Source organism: Oncorhynchus masou, chromosome 21, assembly GCF_036934945.1.
Source record: "Oncorhynchus masou masou isolate Uvic2021 chromosome 21, UVic_Omas_1.1, whole genome shotgun sequence".
NCBI lineage: Eukaryota > Metazoa > Chordata > Actinopteri > Salmoniformes > Salmonidae > Oncorhynchus > Oncorhynchus masou.
In genome coordinates, this window is record NC_088232.1 from 13,279,208 (window position 1) to 13,290,528 (window position 11,321).

General features: G+C 43.7%; 1 pseudogene; it reads right to left on the reverse strand.

The window, feature by feature from the left end:
- Positions 1-10,596, reverse strand: part of LOC135508587 (uncharacterized) — a 35,484-nt pseudogene extending 24,888 nt beyond the window's left edge.
- Between the last annotated feature and the right edge of the window lie 725 nt (positions 10,597-11,321).

An 11,321-nucleotide genomic window follows, 5' to 3' on the forward strand; every position in this document is an offset into this window, starting at 1 on the left:
CTTAACCTCGACAAGGAGACCCTCCAGAAAACGAGCGAGCAAAGCCGGCTCGTTCCAGTCACTAGAGGCAGCGAGAGTGCGAAACTCAATAGAATAATCCGTTATGGATCGATTCCCCTGACATAGGGAAGACAGGGCCCTGGAAGCCTCCTCTCCAAAAACAGAACGGTCAAAACCCGTATCATCTCCTCCTTAAAGTCCTGATACTGGTTAATACACTCAGCCCTCGCCTCCCAGATTGCCGTGCCCCACTCACGCGCCCGTCCGGTAAGGAGAGAAATGACGTAGGCGATGCGGGCTGCGCTCCTGGAGTAAGTGTTGGGCTGGAGAGAGAACACCACATCACACTGAGTGAGGAATGAGCGGCACTCAGTGGGCTCCCCAGAGTAACACGGCGGGTTGTTGATCCTGGGCTCCGGAGACTCGGAAACCCTGGAAGTGGGCGGTGGATCGAGGTGGAGTTGGTGAACCTGTCTTGTGAGGTCGGAGACTTGGACGGCCAGGGTCTCAACGGCATGTCGAGCAGCAGACAATTCCTCCTCGTGTCTGCCTAGCATCGCTCCCTGGATCTCGACGGCGGAGTGAAAAGGGTCCGGAGCCGCTGGGTCCATTCTTGGTCTGATTCTTCTGTTATGTACTTGAGTGAAGACCCAAAAGCGGTTTTAACAGAAAACAGAGTTCTTTAATGAAAAAACAGGAATGGCATAAATCCTCTTCCAACGTAGACAATGGAACAAAAAGAACGTAGTATAATGCAGGATGCACCTGCCAGGCAGACTCCGACAGGATAGGACAAGGTGGAAGCAAACGAGACGACAGCTTGCTTCTGGCATCAAAAACACAAACAAGAATCAGACACTGAAAGTAGCAGGAACAGAGAGAGAAATAGAGACCTAATCAGAGGGGGAAGAGAGAACAGGTGGGAACGAGTGAATGAGCTAGTTAGGGGAGATGTAGAACAGCTGAGGAATGAGAGACAGAGAAGGTAACCTAAAAAGACCAGCAGAGAGAGACAGAGTGAAGAGAAAGGACAGGAACAGACATAACAAGACATGACACAGGGTCTGTGGTGACGCCTCTAGCACTGAGATGCAGTCCCTTTGACCGCTGCGCCACTCGGGAGTCCCTAATAATAAAGTACTCGTTGCCCTTTCCTTGTGACTTTACCTTGACCTGGGTAAAGGGATGTGAAAAAGTCAAGAGAAAGGGTAAAATACGACAGTGGTTATTTTCATCAGACTGTCATTGACCATGTCTTTCTTACAGCCATTCACCAAATAGCCTCACCATTATCATGTCTACCTCTGATTTAATGGAAGATATGCTAGAAGACCTGCTGCTCCTGTCTTCGGCCTCAAAGCCATGCCCCTTCTCCTCGGTCCTCGGTTGAGGTATCACCACCGGACCTCTCTGTACCACTACGTTGCTCTGTCTGTGGAGCCTCCGGCTGGATGTCTGGCTCCTTTCTAGCCTCAGAGCTTATTTCACTCTTTCTTTCGCTCTTTGCTGATGCTGTCAAAATCACCGTCGCTGTCGAAAAACGAGTGACCCACTTCGCCCTCCAGTTCTTTGGGGCTGTACATAACAGGTGTCTCCTTCAGCACTCTGGTCGAGAACTGAAGAGAGATAACGGGACATTTTTTTATATTCAATATTCTCAGCTGGTTAATACTTCATTTAAATTCCAAAACGGTAGCCTATAGGTGACCCTTCAATCATCAATAATTTACATATTTAATCAAACCAGCATTAGCAATGTTTAGGCTATATGCATTGCATTTGTTGACAAACTGCTTCTTACAATCTAGCTACCTACATAGTGTTAGCTACAGTAGCTAGCTAACTGTGAGTCTAAACCGGGTCTAAAAAGCACTTTTACAGTACCCAATGCCAAATGCATTTAGCTATTTTATTTGACCACAGGACAATGCATATATAGTAGCACTTAATTGCAAGTTTTATTGATCAAGTAAAACATCCACATCTCAAATGGAAGCGTTAGCTAGCATAAAGACAGACAGTTAACTTTAAGGTAACGCTATCAAGTCAGTATCCTACAAAAGACCGTATCAAGTCAGCTGATTCTTGACCAGAAATATCTGCTAACGCCAGCCACCTAACTAGCTAGCTACAATAAAGCACACTAACTATGTTTTATTTTACGACCTTGCCTGGCATGCACGCTAAATGTATGACTCGATACAAATCAGTTGCTTAACATTAATTAGCTAGCTTTGTTTTTTAGTCCATTCCATTATAACTAAGCAGTCTCCATGTAACGTTACTTTAAATGGCATATTGAAGGCTGAGTTGAGATTTCTGATCACGTTTGGCTGCGTTTCATTGGATTTTTTTATATCGGTTAATAATGACTTCAGCTTGCGGTTTGGCTATTTGTTTCAGGTGTATTAGTCTATAAATAAATGTTTTTGCCTAAATTGGTCATCTGTCCTATGTTTTATTCAACTAGTAGTTCTGAAATTTTTATTGCTTGCCCACATTTTACTCCCTCCTCTATGATTAATATAACACACATTCATTATTCATTTCGGTTGCCTATCCTGATGTGAATTGAAAGTATTTGACTAGCCACAAAATGAAGGAAATTAGAAGTGGTGTGGGTTTCAGCGAAGGCCATTTTCTTGACTGCCGAACCCCCCCCCTTCCAATTTCCTTAATATTTGACTCTAGCCACAACATTTTCTATAGAACAGGTGTTGTAAATGACATTGCCGAAGTCAAGGATCGGTAGGATAGTCCGTTTTACGAGAGTATGTTTGGCAGCATGAGTGAAGGAGGCTTTGTTGCGAAATAGGAAGCTGATTCTAGATTTAACTTTGATTTGGAGATGCTTAATGTGAGTCTGGAAGGAGAGTTTACAGTCTAGCCAGACACCTAGGTATTTATAGTTGTCCACATATTCTAAGTCAGAACCGTCCAGAGTAGTGATGCTAGTCGGGTTAGAGCATGCATTTAGTTTTACTAGCATTTAAGAGCAGTAAGAGGCCACGGAAGGAGTGTTGTATCGCGTTGAAGCACGTTTGGTGGTTCGGAAGGAGTGTCCAAAGAAGGGCCAGATGTATACAGAATAGTGTCGTCTGCATAGAGGTGGATCGAAGAATCACCTGCAGCAAGAGCGACATCATACAGAGAAAAGAGTCAGCCTGAGAATTGAACCCTGTGGCACCCCATAGAGACTGTCAGAGGTCCGGACAACAGGCCCTCCAATTTGACACACTGAACTCTATCTGAGAAGTAGTTAGTGAACCAGGCGAGGCAGTCATTAGAGAAACCAAGGCTAATGAGTCTGCCGATAAGAATACTGTGATTGACAGAGTCGAAAGCCTTGGCCAGGTCGATGAAGACAGCTGCACAGTACTGTCTTTCATCAATGGCAGTTATGATATCGTTTAGTACCTTTAGCGTGGCTGAGGTGCATCCATGACCAGCTCGGAAACCGGAGTGCATAGCGGAGAAGGTACGGTGGGATTCGAAATGGTCAGTGATCTGTTTGTTCACTTGGCTTTCGAAGACTTCAGAAAGGCAGGGCAGGATGGATATAGGTCTGTACCAGTTTGGGTCTAGAGTGTCACACCCTTTGAAGAGGGGGATGACCGAGGCCGCTTTCAAATCTTTAGGAATCTCAGATGACACAAAAGAGAGGTTGAATAGGCTAGTAATAGGGGTTGCAACAATGTCGGCGGATAATTTTAGGAAGCGAGGGTCCAGATTGTCTAGCCCAGCTGATATGTACGGATCCAGATTTTGCAGCTCTTTCAGAACATCAGCAGTCTGGATTTAGGTGAAGGAGAAGCAGGGGGGGGCTTGGGCCAGTTGCTGCGGGGGTGCAGAGCTGTTGACCGGGGTTGGGGTAGCCAGGTGGAAAGCATGGCCAGCCGTAGAGAAATGCTTCTTGAAATTCTCGATTATCATGGATTTACCAGTGGTGACAGTGTTTTCTAGCCTCAGTGCAGTGGACAGCTGGGAGGAGGTACTCTTATTCTCCATGGACTTTGAAGTGTCTCAAACCTTTTTGGAAATAGTGCTGCAGGATGCACATTTCTGTTTGATAAAGCTAGCCTTTGCTTTCCTACCTGACTGTGTGTATTGGTTCCTGATTTCACTGAAAAGTTGCATATCGCAGGGACTATTCGAAGCTAGTGCAGTACGCCACAGGGTGTTTTGTGCTGTCAAGGGCAGTCAAGTCTGGAGTGAACCAAGGGGTATATCTGTTCTTAGTTCTACATTTTTTGAAAGGTGCATGCTTATTTAAGATGGTGAGTAAAGCACTTTCAAAGAACAACCAGGCATCCTCTACTGACGGGATGAGGTCAATATCCTTCCAGGATACCAGGTCGCACTAAGATTGGTGACACCTGGAGGGGGTGGAGACAAGCACAAGGACAGGTGAAACAGATCAGGGTTTGACAGACGAGCTGTTCCAAGTTGTCAATTGAGGGTTTGTAAAGTCATGGAAATGTGTTAAATCATTTTTGTTAATGTAATTCATTAACACACTTTTTCAGACTTTTAAATATTATCAATCACTTAAAAATCTACATATTATCCATTACTGTAATGACCCTTTAGTGTGTGTCTGTGTCTGTGCTGCATGTGTGCCACTGTGAGTTGGCCATTACCGGAGGAAAGAGAGCACGACATTTCAGCAGCAAGTATAAAATGATGCCAGACAACAGACAAACTAGATAGCCAAACCAAAACATAATTTGTAGCAGTTTCTCGCTAGTTAACTATAGCTAAAGCATTAGTGTCGTTGTTGCCTTTCCACCGGCACTGGAGATAAATATTAACGCAACGTGCAACAACTTCCAAGATTTTGCTGTTACAGTTCATATAAGGAAATCAGTCAATTGAAATAAATTCATTAGGCCCTAATCTGTGGATTTCACATGACTGGGCAGGGGTGCATTCATGGGTGGGCCTGGGAGGTTATCGGCCCACCCGCTAGGAAGTCAGGCCCAGCCAATTAGAATGAGTTGTTCCCCACAAAAGGGCTTTATTTCAGACAGAAATATTGCTCATGGAATGGGATTAGATACAGCAGCCTTCCAGTGTCAATAATGCTTACTTTTTCATGTAGGCAATAATAATCATCATGAAATATTGGTTGAAAGTCATGGAGAAGTCATGGAAAATGTGTATAAATCCATAACAGTAAATAATCAGAAGTCTCTATAGCATAATGTAATTTGTGAATTTTGGTGAACATAGTCTATTGCAATGGTTCCCATACTTTTTATTGTCTCGTACCCCCTCCAGCACCAGGGTCAGCGCCCTCTCAATTTTTTTTTTTTTGCCATCATTGTAAGCCTGCCACACAAACACTATACGATACATTTATTTAACATAATAATGAGTGTGAGGTTTTGTCATATCCCGGCTAGTGGGAAGTGACAAAGAGCTCTTATAGGAACAGGGCACAAATAATAATATAATAATAATCAATAATTCTGCTCTTTATTTAACCATCTTTCATATAAAACCTTGTAAATTAGAAAAGTGTGAATAACTCACCACAGGTTAATGAGTAGGGTGGGCTAGAAAAGATGCACATAACTGCAATGTTGGGTTGTATTGGAGAGAGTCTCAGTCTTAAATCATTTTCCACTCACAGTCTGTGCCTGTATTTAGTTTTCATGCTAGTGAGGGCCGATAATCCACTCTCACATAGATACGTGGTTGCAAAGGACATCAGTGTCTTAACAGCGCGATTTGCCAAGGCAGGATACTCTGAGCGCAGCCCAATACAGATTATATTAAATTTCCACAGAACTGCTTGCTGCAATTTCGAGGAGACTCTCTTGTTCAGAGTGGACTGGAGGCAGGGCATGAAAGGGATAACAAATCCATTTCGGGAAAGTACCTGCGTAATTGCACACCCAACTCACTCAAGTGCTTCGCCATATCACTTAGCCCCTTGATAACCAGTGCACTTCTGTATATTATAAACGCGTAACATGGTCGCTGCCCATATCATTGCATATTGCAGAAAATACACAAAAGTTCAGGGGCCTTTCTTTAAAACTTGTTAAGGATGGGGTCTAGTTTCTTGAATTTCCACCTGACTGATGTGCCCAAAGTAAACTGACTGTTACTCATGCCCTGAAGCCAGGATATGCATATAATTGGTAGTATTTGATATAAAACACTTTGCAGTTTCTAAAACTGTTAAAATAATTTCTGAGACTATAATAGAATTGATATGGCAGGCAAAAATCTGAAGAAAAACCAACCAGAATTATTTTATTTTTTGAGGTCCCAGGCTCTTACAATGGAAAGCTATGGGTCCTATGTAATTCCGGCTCCCAGATTGCAATTCCTATGGCTTTCCCTAACGTCAACAGTCTTTATTCAAGGTTTCATCGTTTTTTGAAAAACGAGCAAGAATTTGGAGTTTTGGTGGAGAGAGCACGACAGTATCAGTCTTTCGCATGCGTGGAAGAGGGTGCACGCTTACTAATTTTACTTTCCTATTGAACATACTACTTTCCGTATGAAATATTATAGTTTATTTACATTTTAGGATACCTGAGGATTGAATAGAAATGTTATTTGACTTGTTTGGATGAAGTTTAGCGGTAGCTTTTTGGACTCCTTTGTCTGCATGTTAAACGAGTGGATTGCTAAAATTGATGGCTTTTTGGAATATAAAGAAGGATTTTATCTAAGAAAACAACCATTCATGTTGTAGCTGGGACCCATGGGATTGCACACAGAAGAAGATTATTATTTAATCGCTATTTGTGATTTTGAGAAGCCTGCGCTGGTTGAAAAATATGTTGATCTCTGGGCGCTGTCCTCAGACAATCGCATGGTATGCTTTTACTGTAAAGCCTATTGTAAATCAGACAACACAGTTAGATGAATAATAATTTAAGCTTTTAAAATATATACAAGTAAGATACTTGTATGTTCATGAATGTTTAATATTACGATTATTTATTTGAATTGCGCACCCTCCAATTTCACCGGATGTTGTCGACAGGTGTCCCGTTAGTGGGACGCCTATCCCTAAAACAAAGTTAATCATTTTCACTGTAGTGTCCAAAACATCTTTCAAGCTATCAGGCATTCCCTTGGCAGCAAGAGCCTCTCGGTGAATGCTGCAGTGTACCCAAGTGGCTTCGGGAGCAATTACTTGCACGGGTGTTACCACTCCACTATGTCTCCCTGTCATGGCTTTTGCGCCATCAGTACAGATACCAACACATCTTGACCACCAAAGTCCATTTCATGTCACAAAGCTGTCCAGTACCTTAAAATTATCCTCTCCTGTTGTCCTGGTTTACAGAAGAGGATGTCTTCCTTAATTGACCCCACATAAACGTAACGAACATATACCAGGAGCTGTGCCAGGCCCACCACGTCTGTTGACTCATCCAGCTGTAACGCATAGAATTCACTGGCTTGTTTGCGAAGCAGTAATTGTTTCAAAACATCTCCTGCCATGTCACTGATGCGTCGCGAAACAGTGTTGTTTGATGAAGGCATTGTCTATATAGTTTTTGGGGCCTTTTCCCCCAGCATTGTCCCAGCCATATCCGCGGTAGCAGGAAGAATTAAGTCCTCCACAATAGTATGGGGCTTGCATGTCCTAGTCACTCGGTAGCTCACCATATAACACGCTCTAGCCCCTTCTTATTAATGGTATCTGTTGCTTTTATACATGTCTTACTAATCAAAAGTCGTCTTAATTCTCACTCAAAAAACTCCTGTGGCTTATTTTTCAAATTGGCATGTTTTGTTTCTAAATGTCTGCGCAAGAGTGAAGGTTTCATTGAGTTGTGAGATAGAACGTTTGCACGTATAATACACTGTGGCTGAGGAAAGGCACTATTGCCAATATAAGTGAACCACAAATCAATGTAGTTCTCATCATATTTGCGCCTCTTCGATGGTCCAACGTCCCTGTCTGTTGTTCGGTGCTTTCCTGGGTAAGGGGGCAGTAGCTCTTCGGCTGGATCAGATTTACAATTGTCAGTGCCCATGCTAGCTGAGTTAACAAGAAATGTAGAATTACTGATGCTAACATTGGATGTGCTCGTGGAGGCAGAACAACTTGTGTCATCGACAAGTGCAGGTGTAGTACTGCTGGTAGTACCAGTACTACCCGTAGAGCTGGTATATGTCTCTATGGACGCAGGCCTTACTAAATGGACTGTTTGAAAATGTTTTTTATAAAACATTTTTTTTATGTGAATCACATTTTTATTTGGCGTACTCCCGACAGCATTTGGGAATACCTAGTCTAATGGATCAACTTGGAAAAAGACAGCTCCTGCATTTCCTTCATCCCTAGTCAAGCACTGTCTCTTGTATAATACATTCTATAAATTCACTTATACTGTATTAAGTGTACATTTTCATTAACTGTAATTTTATTATGGTCCAACTATCTTGTGCCAACATCAGTTCTTGGTTCCAATAGTTAATATTTTTTTTTTGAGGAGACTGATGTCCTCTGCAAGGTTTTGTATATCTTCCCTTTCATATGAACATCATTTTCTGACTCAAATAAGATTCCCTCAAGGTTGCTCTAATATCCAAAAGATTTCAAATCGAAATTTCGCTATATGTAACTTTTAAGTTGTATGTAATTATGGAAGTACATTTATTTCCTATTAACAACTAATTTCAGGTTTCTATGCCTTTAGTTTTCCATGTGTACCAATTTTTTGGTGAATTCTGAAAAGCTATTCAAGGATTGTTCCATAAGATATTTGTACCATGGTATTCATAGTATAGTATTCACTGTAATGTCTTTGCTGAATTTACTGTGTACAGTTGTATATATACTGTAGTATTTACAGTTAACTATTGTATAAATATAGTAGTAAAATAACTGTACTATAGTAAATAATGTAATGTTTGTGCGGATTGTAGTATACTGTAGTATTTATTATAATAGTGTTTTTGCGGACTGTGGTATACAGTAGTATTTACTGTGGTGTTTTTGCTGACGTTACTATAGTATTTTTTCATGTGGGTATAGGCAGGTAGGCATAATAATCATGCAGAGACCATAAAAAAACAGTTTATAGTTACCCGATAAGTTGTTCTCCCCGACGCCTTTGGGCCTTTGGTGTAATCCAGTGTTGTGCTGAAGTCTTTATCTGCAATTCCTGGAAATCAAAAAGTTAATTTTAGATGCCAGCCATGTGAATAGCTTAGCTAGCTAGCTAGCCAAGTTGCATGTGCTTACATTATTGTTTTAAAAAACAACAGACCATTTAATTAAGGAATACACTTACACTTAATTTAGCCCTTTTATCTGATGTACTTCCCCAGAGTCAGATTAACTTCTGGATACCATTTTATGTCTCTACGTCCAGTATAAAGGAAGTTAGAGGTAGTTTCCTGAGCCAATGCTAACTATCATTAGCCCAATGACTAGAAGTCGAGAGGAACAGCTAGCATGCTATCTGTTCCCATAGACGTCCAGTCATTGTGCTAAAACTAGTTAGCAATTGTGCTAACGCTACTGAGCAACTTTCTTCAAACTCCACAAGTTCATCCAACTCTAGGGAAGTTTAATTTACAAAAACCCAAAGTAATCCCAAGCACAACACATGGACTGTACAGAGAAAAATGGGATCTTAGCCCTATATGATAAATCAGAAATCAGTATGAAATGCAAGATATGGAATGAAATAAACATTTCTGGGAGTATTGACTACAATAGCGAAATCCCCCTTAAAAACCTAGTGCTGCAGGTTTAATGTACAGTAGATCCTATTATCTTTGTGATTGTCTCTTTGTGATCTCTTTGTCTCTTATCACCTTCAAAAAGTACTTTCAGGTAAAATGTGTGGGACATCACGTGCTGGCCATCATCCAATTAGTTTTTCTGCCAGTCAATCAATATAATTTGGGATAAACAGGGAAGTGTCATTATTATTAAGAGTCTATGGTTGACTGGCAGATCTGGAAGAGTCTGGCTGACTGGCAGATCTGGACGAGTCTGGCTGACTGGCAGATCTGGAAGAGTCTGGCTGTCTGGCAGATCTGGAAGAGTCTGGCTGACTGGCAGATCTGGACAGACTGGCGGCGCTGGGCAGACTGGCGGCGCTGGGCAGACTGGCGACGCTGGGCAGACTGGCGACGCTGGGCAGACTGTCGACGCTGGGCAGACTGGTGACGCTGGGCAGACAGGCGGCGCTGGGCAGACTGGCGGCACTGGCGGCGCTGGGCAGGCGGGAGACTCCGGCAGCGCAGTAGAGGAGAAAGGCTCTGGCTGCGCTAAACAGGCGGAGACTCCAGCAGCGCAGGAGAGGAGAAAAGCGCTGGCTGCGCTGAACAGGCGAGGCGCACTGAAGGCCTGGTGCGTGGTGCTGGAACTGGTGCTACAGGATTGAGGACACGCACAGGAAGCCTGATGCAGGGAGCTGCTACCGGAGGACTGGTGTGTGGAGGTGGCTCTGGATAGACCGGACCATGCAGGCGCACTGGAGCTCTTGAGCACCGAGCCTGCCCAAGCTTACCTGGCTCGATGCCCACTCTAGCCCGGCCAATACGAAGGTCTGGTATGTGCCGCACCGGGCTATGCACCCGCACTGGAAACACAGTGCGCTCCATAGCATAACACGGTGCCTGCCCGGTCTCTCTAGCCCAACGGTGAGCACAGGGAGTTTGCGCAGGTCTCCTACCTGGCATAGCCATACTCCCTGTAAGCCCCCCCCCCCAATATTTTTTTTGGGCTGCTTTTCGGGCTTCCTTGCCAACCGTGTTCCCTCGTATCGTCGGCTCCTATCTCCGGCTGCCTCTGCTTTCCTTAGTGCCTCCACCTGTTCCCATGGGAGGCGATCTCTTCCAGGCTGTGCCCAGGGTCCTTTTCCGTCTAATATCTCCTCCCAAGTCCAGAAGTCCTTAGATCGCTGCTCCTCACAATTAACAGGAAAAGTAGGCTCAGGTCTGACTCCTGACTCTGCTACTCTCTCCCTGAGCCCTCCCCCAATAAATATTTGGGGGTGACTTTCGGGTTTCGCTCTGCGCCGCCGTGTCTTTCTTTTCGACTCCATTCGCCTATAGCCCTCTTCGCACTGCTCCAGCGAATCCCAGACGGGCTCCGGCACTCTCTCTGGGTCGGCCGCCCACCTGTCTATTTCTTCCCACGTCGTATACTCCAAGCCTCTGCTGTCCATAACGTCCTCCCTTCGCTGCTCCAGCTGCCTGTTAACAAGCTGCTCGGTCCGTGTGTGGTGGGTGATTCTGTAACGTCGTTCTTCGTTTGTTGAATGAGAGTCGGACCGAAATGCAGCATGTTGGTTACTCATGTTTTTTAATGAAACAAATGAATCGCG